The 22,182-nt window shown below is 50.9% G+C and overlaps 1 pseudogene; it reads left to right on the forward strand.

Moving 5' to 3' along the window:
• Positions 1-22,182, forward strand: part of LOC146174549 (uncharacterized) — a 342,251-nt pseudogene that overhangs the window by 277,779 nt on the left and 42,290 nt on the right.

Consider the following 22,182-nt stretch of genomic DNA (forward strand, 5'->3'; position numbering starts at 1 on the left):
GCCGTTCGCTTTCGGCATGAGTGAGACGTAGGTAGGGTGAAGAGTGGGTGATGTGGGAGCAGATGAAAGCTTGAACGAGGCACAGGAGGTTGGACTCCCGCATGTCATGATGCTTGTTCGAGACTCGCTTAAGGAGGTGTCCGATCTGTACCACCGACTGGTCGATGCGTTGGAGCGCGGTGTTGCTGCCGTTGGCCTGTAGGTGTAAGCCCAAGATCCTGATGTAATCTGTGCGAGGGATTGGGTCGCCTTGCATCTGGAGGCTGATGTCAGGAAGTATCTTTGGAGGACATCGTCCCAGAGACGGGATGATGATATACTCTGACTTTGTCGCCGAGCAGGTGAGGCCAACTGTACTGAGATAATCTCCAATCCGTTCGGTGGCGGTCTGGAGAGCCTTCAATCTGGCCGTCACTGCCACGCGTGATCCAATGCGTGAGGTCGTCAGCATAAATGCTGTGATGCAGGTGGGGGGTGTCGGCAAGTAGCTTGGGCAGGCCTATCAGTGCAATGTTAAAAAGCATCGGCAAAAGTGTGGAGTTTTGCGTCGTGCAATGGTTTCCTGGAGAGATGATAGAAGGATCTCCCGGGCCGGCTTTAAGTTGCACTGTGCAGTAGGTGAGGAAGTCTCGGATGTACGCATACGTACGTGTGATGTCCGACCCTGAGAGCCTGAAGTTGTTGAAGAATCGCTGCATGGAGAACGTTGTCGAATGCGACAACATCGAGGCCGACAATGACTTTCGTGTCTAGTGTGCGTTTTATGACTACCTGATGATGAAGAAGAAGCATTTGGTCCGAGGCCGCTAAATGAGGGCGGAAGCTGGACATTGTGTGTGGTAGAAGATGGTTGTCTTCGAGGTATCACAAGCATATACCAGCGTTTTAAAAGCAAGCTGTGAGGGCCTCACTACCCCAGCAGACATGGAGCAGCACATGATTATGGCACTACAAGAAACGTGTAGTATCTTGGCTCCAAATTCCACAGCACCAGTGGGTGTTCTCTATGCAGAGCTATGTGCAGCAAGAAAATACCACAGAAGGAAAGATGTCTTGGATCTCCGGGCTTCTCAACGTGCACAAAAGCAGGTGCTTTAGAGAAACTCGATAAACAGCAGTGGTGGTCATTCTGCAGCTAGCTGGATCCCTTGGAAACTAGCATCCAGAATCTGGCATGTCATTTGAGCACCGCTGTCCCTTCCACAGCAGCAGCCTTCTTTAAACGATACTCACACCGGTGCTGGAATCCCTCTTTAAGTGAGGGTGACAGTACTCACGTCATGCCTTCTCAGAGGCTGCTGGGCGTTGCAGCTCCCATTTTTTTGCCGCCGGCCGCCGTCTCCGGGCAGTGAAAGATCTCAGCCGGCCGGCACCGCCCGACTGCCCAAGAGACCCCAAGAAGAAAAAAAACATGTGCGGCAGGGTGCGAGCAGATAAGATCTACCCCACCGGGCCTTCTGCTTTCGACCCTTCTTCTGTGGGCCCCTTTCCTTTCGGATGAGTTTTTTTTATTTTATTTTGGATGCTTTTTTTCCTCCTGAGCTTGCTGCCTTCATAGTTTCTGTGACTGGCAAAGAAACGTTAGTAGGTCAGAAATGGCTGTCTTGTGTACTTCTCAGTTCCTGTCGTTGTGCGTGCGGCTTGAAACAGTCTCCATCGTCCGTGTGAATGCGGGAGCATGCTAGAGTTTTCCTGGTCCGTGACGTCGTGCACCTCCTTTCCACATCCACGCTCGCCAGAATCCCCAGTGTGAATACCACTTTATGTGCATTGGCACTTTTTCAGCGCCGAAAAGATCTTGAAGTTGTGCAGGATTTCTACCTGACAATAGCTGGGTGCACACCTGTAGTCCTGCAGCATCAATGTGTTCCTCTTATCATCCCACTAATGCTACAAGAACTTAAAGCTACAGTTGCTGCATGTAAACACTCTTCTTCCCCAGGAACCAATAGAATTGCCTACAGCGCACTTCACCACTAGAGGCCAAAAGCAGAATAAGAGCTCTTAGCCTGGTTTAATCATGCTTGAGTCACTCACTGCATATGTTTTTTATCAATGAAGAAGGAGCCGCATTGTGGCTTTGCTCAAGACAAGGACAATTTCCCTGTGACATGACATCCTACAGATCTCCAGCTCTCATCTCAACCTAAAATGGGAAAGCAATGGAGCAAATGATATTAATAAGCCTTAAAAATGCAGCCTATACTACAACACAATGAGAGGATTTTACAAAGGGTGCTCTGCGTTCCACAGCATTATCGATCTGGTATCGATAATAAGACATGACAAAAGCTGCCACAGGCTGATCACTGCCACCTTCCTCGACGTCAAAGGTTGCTTCGACAATGCTCAGCGCGATGCAGTCAGACACTCAGTGACCGTAGAACTGGAGGGCACCTGCATCAATAGACTGCAAGCTATTTGAAGAACTAGCAAGTCTACATGGTGACTGATGAAGGTGACACGACAGATCAAGCTGCCACTTGTGGTGTCTCGGGAGGAGTGCCTAGTTAGTTGTTATTTTCATCTAGTGCTCATCGGCCTATTCAAAGTATCTGCATATGGACATCAAGCGTTACACGTGCCCAAGTGCAAGCTAAGATTCATACTTAACCAGCCAAAAGACGAGTCACAGCAAAGAGGAGGACAGGACAAGGCTGGACTATCAACTGAATGTTTATTGATCAGAAGAAAACAACGAAGACTCCTTACGAAAAGCTCGCGCACAACCCAACCGGTGGAATGACAAGACATTGGGAAGAAGACGAAGAAGAAAATTGAAAGCCAATTCAAGTCAAGGCCTAACTAATTGCTGCATTTAGTGTCCATTACGTTTGTGTAGTTGCATCGCGAAGGGCTTGGATTATTTCCAGCCAAAACCATCATCTCAGCTTTTACACATTAGTTGATGGCATTGTACCCTGTCAATTTAACAGTCAAATCATTCCATATGTGACACATCACAAATTGTTAGTGCTGTGCTTCGCATGCCTATACAGCTGCTTACAGTGCGATCAATCATGTTTCTGTCTAGTTTGAGCTTTTTCAGAATCAGTGCGCGGTGAGCTTGTGTATGCATTTGGACCAGAATATGAGAGTGAAAGTGTGTAGCTGCGCGGTGTATGTGTACAATCACAACTGGTGCATGCGGAGAACATGCACTTGATGTGCTATACGTCGACTATGCGAGACGAGTGCAATCCACTGTGCGCGTGGTCTCCTCTATAACTCGAACCAATTCACTGCACTACAACATTGTCATCAACCATTTGTATCCTCATTCTCCTTTTATTTCCCCTTTCCTCCTTATCTAGTGTGGAGCAGCACGCTAGGGTCATATTGCTGCTGGCCGTACTCTCTATCTTTCTCTTCATTGAATTATTTTCATCGCTATCTTGCTTATTCACTGTGTTTGGGCCTCCTTGCAAACAAGTGTTGTTGTTGTAGTGGTTATTTATTGTATGTGCAAAAGGAAAGAAAAGATGTTTGCCAGCCCCGGTATCTGCTATCTTATATCTGAAGCACCTGAACTGGGGCGGCGGAAATAAAGGGATAGCGAGGAGAAGGTAGAGGAAATCAAAGAGGTGAGTGATAGGGAGAAAGAAAAGAGTAGGTAAAAATAAAAGAAATATATACACTATGGTACAGTATACAGTAGTTTGCATGAGGCCCACCCGCAAACGTATTAGGTCACTGAGTACTCGGCACGACGGGCGGGCCTCCGCAATAGCTCCACGTCCAGGCAACTGTTCACTACGCACGCACTTGCACACTGTACAAAACACTGACGGCTGTCGTGGGCGATCAGCCGTTATTGTGGGAAATAGCACACGTGGAGCGTTCAGTCCCAGCGCGCACTATCTGGCGAGGTGAAATAGGCGGGTCATCAAGCCCGCCTGTTCGATGTACTCACATAAGCTCACGTGAGCTCGCTCGCGGGCGCGCGCACAGCCCGGCGGCCACAGGAGCACAGCTACGCTGTCCGGGATTACCCCCTGCGCTCTGTAAGCCGCCAGCAACTCACGTCGTGGTTCGGCTAGCGCGGTGCAGCGCAGTAGAAGATGTTCGAGAGTTTCTACCTCGCCACAGTCGTCACACACGTCACTATTGGCAAGTCCGTGGCGCATCCGTCGTTCCCCAGGCCACACACATCCAATGCGTGCACGGAGGATCATTGCGCGTTGCAGCCGAGTCAGCGAGCGGCCGCTGACACTGTGAATGCGCTCACCTCTTGCGATGCGTGGGTCGGGGTGCTGCGTCCGGAGGTGATCGTCGATTACCGCACGCACATCCTCCAAAGCGAGTTGCTCGTCGCTAGGAGGGAGTTCATGTGCTGCGGTCGCGAGCTCGTCGGCACGTTCGTTGCCCTCTATGCCGCAGTGCCCGGGAATCCACTGTGCCCGTATAGCGCAGCCACGCTCCGCCAAGTGCTTGAGACGTGCGCGAATCTGGCACAGCAGCGGAGTTCCCCGGCCGGTGGTTCGAAGGCGGCTGAGGGCAGCGCGGGAGTCACATAGCACGGCACACCTGGGTGGCGGCGGAGTCAGTTCAAGCAGTAGATCCAGGCCTAGGCGTAGGCCCAGCAGCTCCGCCGTGGTGGAAGAACCCAGGTATGACAGGTGCAGCTGTCTGTGCAGTTGCAGGGCGGGGATGGTAGCCGCCGCTGCTAGCGAGCAACTGTCTCTGGCCACGGAGCCGTCGGTGTAAACGAGGAGGTGGTGTTGGAGTTCCTCGTAGATGACGGCTCTGGTCAGCTGCTGCACTGCACAGGGCGGTGTGGTGCGTTTCCCCGCGATTCCGACAATCTCTCGCTGAACCTCCGTAGCAGCGGGCCAGGGCGAGAAGAGGTCGTAGGGGGGCGTTGCATTGGTGAGCTGCTCGTACTCGAGCAGCGCCGCTCCCATGCGTGAGTGGCGATGATGTCGCAACCGATGTAATAGCGGGCCGCCGTCCTTTGCGCGCTGTAGGCGATCGATGTGTCGGAGCGCCCGCCGCGTGGCCTGAAGTTGTAAAGGCCACGCACCTGCCTCGGCCAAAGTAGCTGCGCATTGAGAGTTCTGAGGAAGGCCGAGGCAAATGCGGAGCGCCTTGCGATGCTCGACCTCTAGCTTCTTCCAGCATGGTTTGCGCAGTGTGACGAGCGGTAGCGCGTAGAGTATTGCCCCCAGAGCCGCGGAGTTGTACAGCCGTAACGCTGCTTGCTGGGAGATGCCCTGGCCTCGAGCAGTGAGCCTGTGTACGGCGGCGGTGGTTCTCTTCATCTGCAGGCAGGCCTTGATCGCCGCGGGTCGGAAGGAAAGGCGCTGGTCTATGTCCAACCCCAGGTACCGCACCGAACGTCGCCACGGCAAGAGGGTCCCGTCCAGTGTGAGCGGCGGTGGTCGTTTGCGCGAGCTCGGAACACAGGCCATTGCGACGGATTTGTCCGCGCTGAGCGAGAGACCTAGGCCGCGCAAACAGTCGCTCACCGCCGTCAGAGCTGCCTGCAGGCACGCGCGCACCCGTGCTGCCTCGCCCGGCGGTCCCAGGCACCACAGAGCAATGTCATCTGCGTATATGGAGATGTGCACATGATGCCGGCAGCCTGCAGGCAGGCAGCCCGGCACCACCGACATCGCCACATTGAACAGAAAAGGTGACAGGACAGAGCCCTGCGGCACGCCTAGCCCGACCGGGCGAGGCGCCGAGAGAGCACCCCCCACGCGAACGCGCATGGAGCGCGCCTGGAAAAAGCTCCGAATGTATTGTAGCAAGCGTCCGCCCACGCCAGCCCTCTCAAGCGTCGCGAGAATGGGAGCGCGGCAGACGTTATCAAACGCGCCCGACACGTCCAGCAGTAGAAGCAACGCAACCTGCCTCACTGCCTTCGCGTGCTCGAGCGCGCTGACAACATCGGAGATGGAATCCGCAGTGCACCGCATTCCGCGAAAGCCCGTCTGCCGCTCATCAAACAAATCCGCCGCCGCAGCCTGCTCGTTAAGGCGATGTAAAGCCATGTGTTCCATGAGCTTACCAGCCGCAGATGTTAGCGCCACTGGACGGTATCCCTCGAGCTGGGTTGGTGGGCGTCCTGGCTTGAGGATGGGGCAGACGACTGCCGTGCGCCAGTCCTCCGGGAGGGTCCCGCGTTCCCACACTAGGTTGATCTGCTGCAGGAGAACCAGCCGTTGATCTGCGTCCAGGTTGCGCAGCATCTGGTAGGTCACCCCATCCGGCCCTGGCGCCGAGCGACGGTGGCAGCGCTGTAGCGCATTGTTGAGCTCTGTCACTGTGAAGAGGGCATCACATGGGTCACCAGGGGTAGGAGCGCTGGCTCTGTCTCCGGAACTCAGAGGTGAAGTTTGGCTGCCTGCGTTCACGGGGCTTTGCGGCGCAAAGCGGTCCGCAAACCGCTCAGCTAGCTCCTCGTAGCTAAGGCCGCTAGAGATGGCGAGAGCGGCCAGCGGCTGCGGGTTCGCTTGTGGCGTTGTGATGCGTCGCAGGGTGGTAAAGAGCCGCCGCGAGCTACAGTCCTCCTCCATCTTCCTGCAGAGCGATGCCCACTGCCGGCGGTAAAGTTTGTTGGAATGCCGCCTCGCTGCTGCGTCCAGCCGATTGTATGCTGTCCAGTCGGTTGGTCGGTCCGTCCGCCGTGCTCGTCGCTCAGCTTTGTCGCGTTTTTGTCTCAGGTCGAGCAGCTTGTTGTCGGGCGTTGGTTGCCCTGCCCGAACCTCTACGCGGCGAGTGGCTGCGAACGCGCTACGGACGAGACTGGAGAAGAAATCCGCGCCGGACGTAGCTGCGGCTTCTACTTCGCTGCGGAAGCGGTTCCAGTTGACAATGGAGTAAGTGCGCGTGGCGCGAGCTTCCTTGGCAGTGGGCTCAATGAGGATAGAGAAGTGATCAGAGCCCCAAAGTGATGGTGCGCGATTCCAGGTCGCCTCGATGCCGCTGGACGCGAACGCGACGTCTATGCAGGAGCCGGGTGTGCCGCGTCGCCGGAAGGTGGGCTCGCCGGTGTTCAGCGGTGTGAGTCCCAGCTGTGTTACCATGGCGTGTAGGTCGTCTCCTCGCGCGGTGTTTCGGGCACTTCCCCACGCACAATGATGGGCATTGAAATCTCCGAGGATGATTTGTCGGGTGGCACAACACGAAGAGACTGCACTGAAGCACTGGGCATTCCACTGCACAGCTGGACGCACGTAAACACTAGCCACAGACGTGTCCACACCACGTATGCGGACTGTAACAACAACACACTCCTGCACATCACTCGTCGCCGCCGCCGAGTCAACGAGGACATGTTGGACATCGCGCCGCACATAAACCGCGCACCGAGATTTCCCTGGTTTGTGCTGGGGATCACTGCACGGCACTGCAGCACATGTAACCTCCTCACAGGTTGTCGGGGAGTGGTATCCGACGTAGCCGGGCAGCCGCATTTGAGGGTCCCCATCTTGTGCACGAACGTACGTCTCCTGCAGCGCTACAACCTCAGGAGACTCGTTAGACACTCGTAAGCGCAGCTCTGAATAGCGCGCGGCAAGAGAACGTACGTTCCACTGCAGAATGGAAGGAATTCGGGGAGGTGTCCGGCGACTAGCCATGATGTTGGACATCCTGTAAGGAGGCGCCTGCTGCTTCTAAGCAGACGCGCCTGTCGGGAGAGTCCTCCGGGATATACCGGGCGAGGACGCGAATTGCAGCCATCAGCTGCTCGATCTTTTTATCTCGCTCGTCCGGAGAGGTGGTGTGGATGTTGCCCGCACCGAAAATGGGTTGTGCGGTGCGAGCTGTGGTCTGGGAGCCCCCGGGGTGCTGCTGGCGTTGCTGCTGACATGGCCGCTGCTGACGCCCCTGCTGCTGGCGCGGTCCCTGGTCCTGTCGGGGCTGCTGGGGCGGGCGCTGGTGCACGCCACGGGAGGCCATTTGCGCATAGCTGGGAGCACGCTGGTGCTGCTGGCCACCCGAAGGAGTAGTTCCCTCACAGACAACCGCGCGAACGGCCCGCCGGGAGAGGGGCACTTCTGACGTCGCGAGGATAGTGGCCACGTGCCTCTCTCTCTGCCACGCAGGGCAGACTGGATTCGTGGCAGCATGGCGGCCTCCACAGTTTGAGCACCGTGGCTTGGCTCTGGCACATTCCGCACTTGGATGTGGCCCGCCGCAACGGGCACAACGCTCCATGGCGAGACAGGCTTCGGTTGCGTGGGCCAGGCTAAAACACCGAGCACACTGTAGTGGGCGAGGACGACATGGTCGGACCGGCAAGACCCGGCCGTGGATGGATATATGTGGCGGCGCGGCAGTAGCGGCGAACCTGAGCCTCAGGGTGCTGCCGTCCAATGAGGCCGCTTTCACTGTCACAGCAGAGTCCACCGCTGCAAGGAGCTGTTCGACCGTGCGGCGGGTGTCGACACCAAATACCAGCCCGCTGCACTCGTTGAGCGGGGCTGGTTCCTTGGCCCGCACGGGCAGGCCACGGATGACCGTTGTGGCCAAGAGGGCATTGAAATTGCCCTCGTCGGCCACGTCCACGGCCACTACGTTGCGACGCGTGTTCACGCGCACTGCTAGCACGCCAGGACGTGGATGAAGCTCCTCCGCCAGGTCCCAGCCTTGTTCTCTGGTGAACCCAGTACCCCGGACTGCAGGGCGGAAAAGCACCGTCTTGTGTGGCAGCGCGGTGGGGGCCACCACAGCCGACGCAGCCCTACGGAGGGCCGCCTGACGGCGCCGCTGGGCCTTGGTTGTCTTGATTGTCCAAGGCACCAGGTTGGTGGGGTCCACTGCTGCCTGGACACACGCGCTAGGCAGCTGCCGTTCTGTGCTGGTCTCCGCCGTGGAGCAGGTGCTGGAGGTTGCCGGTCGCTCCTGCTGCACCAAAGGCATCGCTTCAGCAGGCAGGGTGCTGGATATGCCCATGACTGGAGCGGCTTCTACTGGGCCTGCAATTCCCTCCGGTGGGGTAAAGCGGGAGAAGGAGCCAGAATCAGGGGGCCGGTGGGCCTCCTTCTTGCCACCTGCTGCCTCTAGACTCGTGTCGCTTCGTCTGGGGCTGGGCGAACGCCGCCTCTTGCGCAACACGGAAGTATCCATTGCGGAACCTGCGTCTTCGTCTTGGGACGCCATGTTGCGCACTGAAGTGGGAACTACAGTGTCTGGTTGTGCCTTTTCTGTTTCTGGTGCGCCGCGCGAGGCTGTGGCTATTTGCAATTCAAAGTAGGTTCTTTGATGACTGTATGGTCATTGTGATGACTGCCCAGTGTCATTTGTAGAACTGAAGTCACATCTGCCACATTTTCCTGCCAAAAAGTTGAAGGCATTTGCAGTAAAACAAACTGCTTCTGCATAAATGGTTTACAATGCATTGCTTGCCATGCATTTACTAAACAGAAAAGGCATTGTTTCACCCAAATTTTGAAGCAGTGCATTTCAGTTTTGTTTTGTATAGTGTCCCAAATTGACCTAGGCTCTGCTGGATTCTGTAGTGTAGATCTCCGGCTTATTTTTGACCAATGATTTTTTTTAACATGCACTGACATCACACTGTAAATGGGTGCCTTACATTTTCTCTATCAAAGCATGGTCGCTATGGCTGGGATTGAACTCTGGTTCCTCAAATTTAAATGCCTAAAACTGGTTGTTTAATACTATTTCCTATACGACTTTCATCGGGGTAGCCTTGTAGTACCTGATTTACTGTAGCCACAAGTCCTTGTACCTAATTTACTATAAACACACTTGTGGCACATGATGATGACATTAACAAGCGTTTCTTGAAATGTTGGATTGCTAGCTGACCAGTGTGCAAACCATAACGGAGTGATGTCAAAATACTCTGGTTCTCCCCTCTTCAAGTGTTGCTATAATTTGTGAGCTTAATCCTTTAATTTTGTAGCAATGCTTCCTTCTTCAAAAAGATTGGTAGGCATAATGGTGCAAGTACAACATGTCACCTAATTCAGAAGCTTTCGAAGCGGTTGTAAGATAGTTTCGAATTAAGTTAGCCAAGGTCACTTTGAGATGTATACAAGGAATAAAAGTTGTTGTGAAAGCCAGCACGTATTTATTTGACTCAATATTCAACTGCACCATCCTGTGTAAGAATGTTATGAGGTGCCCACGACTTCAAAAATAAACACTCTTCTTTCTTCTTGCCATGACACTTGAGCAGAATACCAATCACATACATGAAGAGTTACAAAAAACAAATTACACAGCATGCTATGCCACTGCATCTGCTTAACAAGTGCAGTTAAGTTAGCTACTGCGCTCAATGAATGCCTATTCAACGCAGTGCTCTCAAACAAGCGTGAGTACTTTAAGAGGGTGGAAATTCTGGCTGGTTGGTGCATGATCTGTGGCTAAAAACAGCGCTAACACGAGACGAAGCAGACGAAACAGCATCGTGTCCCCTCTGCTTCGTCTCGAGTCAGTGCTGTTTTTAGCCACACAAGCGTGAGTACTTGGTTATCGAGTTCTCTTAATATCTCGCTACTTTCAGAATAAATAGTTTGACGTCGCCAGATTATAGGCTTCAGAAAAGGCCGGTTGCCGCTATGAACAGGGCGCCATAATCATGCGTGCGTTCACAAAGCAAGAACATGTTTTCATTTCAAGAATTATTACCGCTAATTTCAGAAAACGCTTCGCTGTCCCAGCATGTTGCCATATAAAAACATTTCCGTATTTAAATGCCGGAAACTGAAAAAAAAAATCCTGAGTGCGAACAGCTGCTCACAAGGTAGCATAAAATGAGCGACGGCCTTTGAGATGTAATTTAGCATCGATAGTAGTCTAGATATGCCCTTGGGTAGGCCAGTAGCTTTAGCATCCTTAGCGAGGACCCCCTCGAGCTGCGATGCAGCATCACAGCAAATGTTTCACAATTGCACCACGTAACCACGTTTTTTTTTACTCTTCTCCCTCCCCCCTTTTTATCCCCATATTACAGCGGTGCTTATCCAAACATTGCAGTGCTACTAACCAAGGCAGCACTTTCAGCAACTAGTGGCTCCAAGGCGAGCATCCAACGGCGCTGCGCAGCTTTCTTGGAATCGACGCACTTGCACATCCAGCACCAGCACAGTCGGTATCCAGCATGCTTAGAGAGCAAAAGTTCAGCAGTAGTGGCTTCACAAAATCGCTTGCTGTCAGAGGCAAACACCAGACTTCGAGATGATGGCCAAAACACTTGTTTCAAACTGCAAGAATCACAGTATTCAGCATCCAAATGGCACGGCTTGGGCCACTGCTTTTATAAAGCCTCAAAACTGGCCGCAGCACCCCTTAAGCCAGAGGCACTACGTCTAAGCCATGGTAGAAGGATACGCGCTTGCCAACGTCCCAACGCCAGCGTCGGCGAAGCGCTTAACGCGCGCGCATGAGCGCCACCATCTTTCTTTGGCAAAAAAATAAATAAAAACAAGCAAAAAACAACTAAAGGAACTGACGCCGTGTCACGTGCTTGCGCGTCAGAGCGTCGTCTGCTCGAGTGCTCCTACGGGATATGGTTTGTAAATACGCCTCCCGGTACGTGTATGCAGCGTAACTGCAAGCGCACTAAAGCGCAGAGGAAAGCGAGGAATACCTTCAAGCCGTTGCACGTTATTAATTAGCTCTTGCTAGCTTTTCCCTGTAACTGTGGGTACCAGACCAGGTGCTGACCAGACATACCGCTGCGCGCCCTACAAGCGTCAGGCTAAGATGATCGGGATACAGAACAGTGCGACGCCCGTTCGTGCCTGCTTTGCGGCCGTACTAGTCGGTCCCTCAAAGCCCGCTTTCCTCCGGCGTTTTATTAGAATACATGTTACACTGTACATGCTTTGGCACCATGGTGTGGCTGGAATGCTTTCCGTTACAAAAAATAAAAGCAAAAGGAAAGTGTCGTTCGTGCATGAATCTGCACTGCGAAAACGCTGCTCGCAGACGGAAGGAAAGCGGCGGAAATCGCTGACTTAAGGGTCACGTCTACAGTATGCTAGAATATTCTAGCTTAATATAGTCACGCAATGTCAGATCGCGATAGCGCTTTACGATTTGGTCCGTCGTGTAACTCCACCACACGTCAACTTTGGCATGCAACGACCGGGTAGCGTCACGCACGTGACCAAAACATGGCGGACGGCGCTCGTGCGATGACGTCACGTGAAATGAACCTATAGATGGCCATGATTACATCCCTGCCCCAGAATACATCGGTGAATGTGGCGGAAGAATTGTTGCCTACTTGGCTGGTTATGTAGCACACAAGCTATCTTCGAAGTTGACCTCCGAGCAGTGCTCTGCTGCTCTTTTGGCAGTGGAGCCAGCAGCAGAAGTTTGCTCTTTCATTCAGAGAAAACCCCGAGGGCTGCAGTACCCTTCGTAAAGGGTGCTCAAGATATGCCGAAAATGTGAGTCACTTATTCGACTGGCAACTCACTTGAAAAGATTGGCCTCAAACACTTTGTTGCACAATTTTCTGCTCTAAGTCCTGGATTCTCTTCACCAAGCAAATCTTTTTGAAGAGCTCTGAGTACATTTGACAAAGCATCCACCGAGAACCATTATATTCATAATATGCGGAGTGTCGCTGAGAGCTACCTCTACATGCCCCTTTTCCGTCTAGGCAGGAACACAGAACCTGTAAGGCACGCAGGTTGATAATAATAGTTTAATATAGTAATTCTTTTGTTCGTAGGGCACTGTATGTTACCATTTTCCTTACACTGCTGCTGCTGAAGTGGTGACCTTAAGCTGTGCTGATGGCTTTGTGTCAAGGGGTCTATCAATGCATACAATGTTGGAAATAAATAATTTGATTTAACACTACATGGGCCAGTAACATTTTCAACTTGACAGTCTTTTATAAGTGGCATTTCTGACCTGTTGTATTGTTGATTGATGTTTGATACATTGATGCATAAAAACAGGTTTATTGCTCATATTTATTTTTCAAGTAATCTTTTATGCTGCGAAATTTTGTTAATAAACATTTGCGCGGCCTTTTAAACAGCCTGGAGATTTCATATCTGTTGTTTCAATAATTTCAATCATCCTCAGCCTGCCTCCTCAGCCTCTGTTGACTGCCTCCTCAGCCTCTGTTGGAGAATCGGTGAGAATTCAGCAAGGAGAGAAGTTTTTTATGATTGTTGGTTACTGCTAGTACCTTACGATGGGTATTTGCATAGGTGGCTGCATCTACATATGCTACATTGGGGTCTTCTCCATATTGTCTTTGTAAGGCTTGGGCCCTGGTTGTTCTACGTTTCCCATCCCGTTCTGGGTTCATGTTTTTGGGAAGGGGGGCACCAAAATTTTGGATCGAATTGCAGGAGGTAATGGGGTGCCTTTAGATGGGAGTCCTACTACAGATATGTGTAGAAAAGAGAGCAGTGCGCGACCTGCTGATGTACGCGAAAGGTGGGCCGTCTAGGCTGTCAGCGTGGTTTCACAGAGTTCTTCATATGTATTATGGGCCCCAAGTTTGAGTAAACTGAGTGTTGAGGTGCTGGGAGGAAGGTGCAGAGCTGGTTTTGTACAACTGCGGAGTAAAGCATTCACTCGATCGCGTTCCTTGCCAGTGAGGGGTAAGTATGGAAGAGCGTATGCGACTCTGCTGGTAACGTATGCTTGTATGAGCGAAGGGTATTTCTTTCATGAAGGCCTGTTTTCCGAGGTGCTACACTACGGATGAGTCGAGTAGTTTGGTGAGCATGAGTCTGGACTGCTTTGGTTACATCTCCGTGTGCTCCATGGGAGTAGAGAGTCATTCCTAGTACTGTGATTTGAGTTACTAAGGGAATCGGTTGTGTTCCGACTGTCGGAGTGATAGGTGGGCTATCAATATGTGGATTTGGGTCGGTAAATAATGATAATAATAATAAATAATTGATTCATAGGAAGGGAAAGGTGCAGTATCTGTCACTCTTGCTATGTGGACACCTGAACCGCGCCGTAAGGGAAGGGATGAAGGTGAGAGTGAAAGTGGAAGGAGAGAAAGGGGAGCCGTAGTGGATAGCTACGGAGTAATTTCGATCACCTGGGGATCTTTAACGTGCGCTGACATCGCACAGCACACGGACGCCACTTCGTTTCGCCTCCATCGAAACGCAGCCGCCGTGGTCGGGTTAGAACCCGGGAACTCGGGACAGTAATCGGGCGTCTTACCACTGCACCACCCCGGCAGGGTGGTCGATAATAGAAGTTGAGTGGAAGAGTTGAGATTTAGAAGGTGAGCATGATAGGCCTCTCTCCTTTACGTAGTTGTCAATAATCTTGAGGGCTGTTTGGAGGTGAGTCTCTATGGTGGCGTCACTGCCTCGACATGCCCAGACAGTAATGTCATCAGCATAAAAGGCGAAATGTATAGTAGGTGGAACAGCGCGAAAAGACGAAACACACATGAATAGACGCACAACAGACGAGCGCTGTTGTGCTGTGCTCGTCTGTTGTGCGTCTCTTCCTGTGTTTCGTGTTTTCGCGATGTTCCACGGCCACTATGCAATTGTACCAACTCGCCCAACTGTCCATCCTACTTCAATGCAAAATGTATGTCTGGAATCTCAAAGTGGTTTTGGGAGATACGTAAGGGCAATATTAAAGAGTATCGGTGAAAATACTGCTCCTTGAGGTGTTCCCCGAACACCAAGCTTGATGTTTAGAATCGTATGAGGGCCCAGTGTTAGAGTCGCTGTTCGGTTGCTGAGGAAGGCCCTTATGTAGTTATACATGTGGCTGCCTACTTGTAACGTTTGTAGATTATTAGAAATGGCAGAGTGTGTTACATTATCAAATGCTGGTGAGGTCCACTCCGAGAATGGCGCTTTTATCGGGAGTTTTTGAATCAAGGATATGGTGCTTTAGCTGTAAGAACAGACCCGGACGGAAACCAAACATGTAGTTGGGCAGGAGCTCTATTTCCTCCAGAAAGCTGCTTAGTCGTGTATGAATGACATGCTCCAATAACTTTCTGACATGAGAAGTGAGGGAAATATGTCAAAGATTGGTGGGGAGAAACGGTTTGCCTGGTATTGGTATAAATACCACTTTTGCCTCCTTCCACTCGGCCGGCAAAGTGCCTTGCTGCCAGCATCCATTAAAGTAATTGGTTAAGGCGGTTACGGAGGGGGTGTCTAAGTTGCACAGAGTTTTATTAGTTATACCATCTAACCCGGGAGCTGAGGAGGTATTTAGGTTATGAAGTTCTGCCATTGCTTCTGCTTTAGTGATAGGCAGACTTAAAAGGTTAAAGGGAGCCCTTTATATTCCGGATGGGACATTGGTTGGTAAGTATGTATCCTTGAGGTCCTTAAGTAACTGTGATGGCGGTATGGGGGAACTGTGAATCAGTTTTGTGAGGTTATGTCTGTGGTGTAGGCTCATGTTACCGTTGAAGCGGGCTCATGTTACCCTCAAGACGATTGCATAGGGATTCCCAGTTTTGCCTCGAAAGCGTAGCGGCGTGTTTCTATATCCTTGTTTAGTCGGCCCAGCCTGCAGCGGAGGGTCCTGTTCCATCTTTGACATTGCCAGCGTCTTTCAAGACTGGCTGTAGCTTCTCAGAGATGCAGGAGGCGAGTATCAAAAGTGTCGCTGGCTTCCAGCGACTAAGATTTTTTATTTCGCCTTTACCTGGGCATATTTCTGCTGCAGCTGCTGATTCCCGGTTTCGGTGGCGGTTCCAGGACAGTCGGCGGCTCTGCGGGGACTCCTCGTCCCTCTGTCGCGCCTTTGGCTTGACGGGGACCCTCCATCTCGCCTGCGAAACCAGTCCTCATAGGCGCTCATAGTGGTGCGCCGGAGAATTTTCGGTCGCTTCTCCTGCTTTCGGGACTTCGCCCCGCTGGGCCTCGGTAAGCCTACCGGGGCTTAGCACGGCCTGGCCTTATCCTGCTGGTGGCAAGGCGCGCGGTCCCCTGCGGCCACACCCATGCCTGCAAAGCGACCGCCGCCGTCCGGTTCACCTGTGGGTTCGAGCTCGGACTACTCATCCTGTGTCTCCCGCTCCGTCAACTTCGTCGGAGACACAGTTCCGGATTGCGCCGCAGGCTGCGGGCGAGTCCCCGTTCTCGGACACGGGGGATAATGCTATCGCCGCGGTTAGAGCACAGCCTTCAACTTCTGCAACGCCGCCGCGGGCCGACGCTGACACCGACGACCCGCGGTCCGGTGAGCGACCTCGGCGCGCACCGTCTCCGCAGGGCGGATCGCAAAGCGAGTCACGCGCTGAGGATCCGGCTCAGCCGGAACTCACGGCGTTCCATCATCCATTCGCGGACGGGGCGCCGCTCACGGAGCACCTAAACATGGGTTTTACCGCGATGCCCGACTTCGCGGAGGTGGCGACAGTCTAGGACGACCTCGTCAGGCTCATTAATGCTCCGGAGAGCAAAATGAGCTTCCAGCTCCGCACCTCTGTTGCGGGCCTCTTCGGTGTACTCGTGGCACGTTGTGCCGAGTACAAATCCCTGGCATGGGATGCGCGAGGTCGTCCCGCCGTACTCCGCGAGATGTGGGCATCCGAGAGAAAGGAGTCCTCGGAGGCTCGCGCACGGGCGGCGGCGGCGGAGAGACTGCGGGCGCTCACTTCGGATCCTGCGCCACCTACGTTCGCCGAGGTCCTGTGCGGCTCAGCAAACGGCCAAGAGTCAACATCTCAACACACCGACATCCGGACTCCATCGGTATCACGGCAAGTCAATCACCACGTCGCGTTTCTAACCGCGACGTCGCCATCCACGACTACTGCCGCACAAGTTATCCAAACCCTCAAGGCAAACATTGTACCCGAGGATGAGGGCATAGGCCCCGTCACTATCAGAAAAAACATCAAATGGAGTAACCGTATTAGCGCCCGATCGCGTTACGGTAGAAAACTTGCGTACGGCGGTAGAAAGAAACCCAATAACGAAAAACGTCATGACCATAAGGGTAGCCGAACGCCGTCGGCCGCACATCCGGATCTGGGGCGCTGATCCCGATGTAGCGGACGACGCCGTCGTAAATAACATCGTAACTAAAAACCCCGACCTCAATATCGACCCTCAAACCACCGAGCGGCGATATACATTTAGATCGCGCGACGGCTATAAAACTCACGTTTTAGCCGTAGCACCAGATGCGTTTAAAAGCACAATACAAAAAGGCCGCATAAACATCGGGTGGTCGTCATCACAGCTATGTGAGGACTTACACGTTTTTGCGCAACATACGGGCACTCACGACGTAATTGCCGAGCTACTGCTGACGGAGGCAGAGCGACCTGCACTCGTTGCGCGGGAGCTCACACTGTGGCAGAATGCGCGGTCTCGGACGGCGACGCCTCCGTCGCGTGTGCAGTATGTCGCCGCGCGGGATGGGAGGGTCCGCAGCATAGGGCTGGATCTCGTGAGTGCCCGATACTTGCGGCAAGAATAGCTCGAATACGCCAAAGAACTGATTATGGCCCTTCTTAGGAGCAGTGCACACAGAAAGAGGGGGCGGGGGACCGTGCAATTTTTTTTTCTACTTAGTAACACCTGGCGCGGCGCAAAGCGGTGCGCACGCCAGCTCCACATTTTTTCAAACCCTCTTCTTCTTTACATCGCATGTTCTAGAGCGTGCCTTATTTTTATTTCTTTTCTTCTTTTACCTCTACCGCTGGCACCGCAAGAAGGCGCTCCCATTATTTTTTCTCTTTCAATGCTTTCCTATATTCCAGTACACACTACCCTATTTAATTTATTTCTCCTCAGCCTTAACTTTCCTTAATGATCAGGTCTTGAGCGCTCAATCTCTGTCCTTCCTGCTTTCGTCTATTTTACTTTTCGCTCGCTGCTCACTAGGTTCTTGTTTTGCGCGGTTCCCCCGCTCGAGGTGCGCGCCCCGCGGTGCGTCTGAAATCATGCGTATTAACCACGCACAATGGTATTTTGTCATAGCATGCAAGCTACATGGCACAGCGAGGTTCTGTCATAGGTTACTTCCATCATCATCATCAGCATGACTTTACCCACTGCAGGGCGAAGGCCTCTCCCATATTTCTCCACTTAACCCGGTTCTGTGCTAGCTGCATCCACCTGACCCCTGCGAACTTCTTAATCTCATCCGCCCACCTAACTTTCTGCCGCCCCCTGCGACGCTTTATAGGTTACTTTATGCTTTCCATATCGTTTCACCAAGAAACGACTTATTTTACGGATTTTCATTCCGAATGCGGGGATCGTCAAGAAGTTCCTTCGCGTTTTTCTTTACATTCATGGGGATTCTAACAATTAAAAATGGCTAATCAGTTACAATTATCATTAATTCAGGTAAACTTCGACCACTGTAGGAACGCGACCCCCGTATTAGTAGATACATTAATTATTCACAGACACGATTTTGCACTAGTATCTGACCCTTACGTTAAAACTGAAAATATTACTGGATTTCCCCCCGACTGGATAATTTTTTCTGCTACCTCTAATCCTCACTGTGCCATAGTAGCAACACATTCCACCTATGACATGTTTACAATTTTAACCACACCAAGAGCAGTAGCTGTCATATGTTCATCAACCACTGCTAAATTCTTGTTAATATCAGCTTATGCCCCACCTCACTTCCCCATGTCACCTACACATGACATTAAACATGCACTTACACTCACGGAGGGAATGCAGGTCATACTCGCCGGCGATTTTAACGCTAAACATGTAGTATGGGGCCCGGAACAAAGCCATGCGCGCGGCGAACTCCTCAAATTCGCCATGGCTTCCCGGCTCATCGTACTGAACGATCCTGCATCCCCTCCTACATACACAACACCATACACAGACAGCTGGATTGACGTTACACTAGCATCACCTTCAATGTTGGTTGGTTGGTTTGTGGGGTTTAACGTCCCAAAGCGACTAAGGCTATGAGAGACGCCGTAGTGGAGGACTCCGGAAATTTCGACCACCCGGGGTTCTTTAACGTGCACTGACATCGCACAGCACACGGACGCCACTCCGTTTCGCCTCATATCAATGGACACAACATGGCACGTCACATACACACACACATTCTCAGAACACAAATACATTGTTCTTAAAATTGGAAGTGAGCGTATCAGTAAACAAAAACGACTAACGAACCTAGGCATCAAAAGAATTCTCACAGCAATATCAAAATTAAACTTTTTCAAAGCAGTGGTTGCCGCACATTTGGGTTCGTCGGAGTCACTGGAATTGATAATAATGAAATTTTACGACATATTCGACCGATTAAGGCGGAAGAACTTATCCTCCCGGACAATTATTCAAAATTCAAAACCTAAGTGCCCGTGCAATTGGTGGACAGAAGAATTGACAACAGAGAAATCAAAAATCAGAACAATGAGAAGGAGATATCAAAGGACGAAGGATTACTTCTTACGTCAACCATTCGGTAAAGAATATTACGATTCATTACGAGTTTACCGAAATAACGCTGCATGAGCTCGAAACCCCGAAATGAAAATTATCGCTAAAGATTCTCTAAAGTCCAACATTTTCGGACATGCGTTTAAAGTTGCATTTTCTAAATTACAGGCTCCTGTAGTCCTCCCTCCCATTAGGACGGAAGACGGATCAATGACTATGTCTACACTAGAAACAGCTCAATTACTATTGGACACACAAGTTGCATCGGACGACTATAGCATTGACACGCAATTGCATAAAGAGCAACGAGCTCTTGCAACGGATCCGAATTTGGGAGGTCCCGATGATGTTCCTTTCACCTATGGCGAGGTTGATTTGGCCGTTTCTCGGGTGAAGGAGGGAACAGCATCGGGACTCGACGGAATTACTCCGAGAATTGTCCGGGAGTTGTGGAAGCTAATACCAGACTTCCTCTTATTTATATTTTCTTCCGCCTTGCGCTTGGGATATTTCCCCCTTTATTGGAAGAAAGGTAGAATAATTTTTCTCCCTAAGCCAGGTAGACCACCAGAGGCGACATCTTCGTATCGACCCATTGTTATGAATTCGACACTGGGCAAAGTGTTGGAGCGTCTCTTGTATGGCCGGTTGTACCATTTCATGGCGAGTAAGGGTTTCTTGCATACAACCCAATTCGGATTTACCAAACAGCGCGCAGCAGTTCACGCTTTCCACGCATTAGTTACTAAAATGAGAGAAATAAGGGCAGAAGGACTACACGCACTACTAATATCTATCGACTTCCGTGGAGCGTTCGACAGCGTTTGGCATCCCCTAGTTCTTGCTTCGCTCGGACAATGGGAGCAGTATGAGGGAACCACAATATATAACTGGATACCGAATATTTACAACACTCCTCAAAAATTTCCTCCGCGAAACCATTGACAACTTTACTCACAGGTCATGGCCGTTTTCCGGCCTACTTTCACCGATTTGGGCTGGCGCCTTCATCACGGTGTCCTTGCGGACATCCAGATGGAGACGTCTCCCATTACCTAACAAATTGTCCCATCACATCCTCAATTATCTCACAATTACCGTCTACCCGAAATACTGACCAGCCAACTGTACATTGGCGCAGTTGGCTCGATAATAAACGTCATTGCGCATTGCTCTTGCCTGTGGTATCATCAATCAGCTCTCACCTGCCAGACTACAGACGAACACACAGCATTTAAAAAGCACCATCCTGCATACTTTTCTTTCCTTGGGAGGGCCATTCTGACCAACTGAGGTGGGCATTCACTATGTCAGCCCTCTCAAGTATTGAAATATGCAGCGCATTTTTTGTTTGTTTGTTTCTTTGTACATATCTGTGCATTTCAAATCTTGTACATATGTACAGTTCTATAATTCTTCTTAAGCCCTTTTGTAAATATTTGCTTCATTACTTTACTTAAACAATAGTTATTTCTACCAATTTCTCCCTTTGCCCATATCTGTGCATTTCAAATCTTGTACATATGTACAGTTCTATAATTCTTCTTAAGCCCTTTTGTAAATATTTGCTTCATTACTTTACTTAAACAATAGTTATTTCTACCAATTTCTCCCTTTGCCCTGCCTTTGCCCTGCTTCATTGTCTTTGTCTTTCCTTTCTGTGTTTTTTCTTTTCGCAGGTTCACAGATTCCGGCCTGGCCTCAAGATGAACCTTCATTTATTATTTTCAAATTTTATTATTTGTTGATTTCTCATTCTTTATTTTCACTTTTAATATTATTTGTTTTTGTTCTATTGCTATTTTCTACCATTTCTTCCTGCACGAACCTCACTTACTTTGTCATTTTTTTCTCTCTCTCTTAAATAAACTTTCTACTATCTCCCCCATTTTATTATATCATTTATTGATTAATTTTCCTTCCCCCCTTGTGTGTGTGTGATTCCTTGCCTATAGGGCACTTCTATTGAATCTCATATATATAGATTTCAAATAAACCAGCTCTGCGAGGGTTGCCCACCCTCTGTGCTCGTTGAGCCCTTAGGATACAGATGCGTTACCGTGCCCATTTTTATTTTTTCAATTGGCTTTTTCCACTAAATTAAAATTTTTTGGCCGACAGGGCCCTATTCATTTTGTTTTCATTGCCTTAAGCCTGTTAATGCTCCGCAGGTGCAGGCATTTTCTCATTCCGCTTTATTTTTGACTTTATTCTCCAACAGTGTAAGGAATGGGACTTTGGATTGGGGCAGTCAATTGGAAGTTTTCGTGTGACTGCCTGGACATCCTTCTTTAATTGTGTAGTCCAAATGGTGATGTCGGTGATTGGAGCAGCTGTCCTGGTAGTTCTGCATTTCCGAAATGAATCCCACTTTGTGATAGTGGATCCCCTATTAATAAGAGCGAGTTGGCGGGCTAGTTGGTTTTGCATATTTAAGGAACAGCGCAGAGGACGGAACACAGAGACACAAGAAAGCACAAACACAGTGTCTTGTGTTTGTGCTTTCTTGTGTCTCTGTGTCCCATCCTTTTCGCTGTTCCTTAAATATGGATCCCCTAGGTGGATGGTGAGGAAGGTGAATGTTAAGAAGGATTTCAAGGATGCAGTAATCACTGCCTAAGCACTCTTTGGTGTTGCACCAAGTAGCTGCTGGGAGCCAGTAAGTGAAGGTAAGATCTGGTGTGGTGTCTTTACACACACTATAGCCGATACGTGTGGGGTAAGTCGGATCAGTGATAAGAGACAGCCCTGCCAAGATCACCCACAATCAGGAGAAGACACTTGTTGGCAGTTCTTTTGGCCAGCGTGAAGAGATGCTCGAAGTTGGCATGTAGATGTTTTGGGCGAC

The sequence above is a fragment of the Amblyomma maculatum genome, chromosome 11 (genome assembly GCF_055883805.1).
Source record: "Amblyomma maculatum isolate TAMU_Amacu chromosome 11, ASM5588380v1, whole genome shotgun sequence".
Lineage (NCBI taxonomy): Eukaryota > Metazoa > Arthropoda > Arachnida > Ixodida > Ixodidae > Amblyomma > Amblyomma maculatum.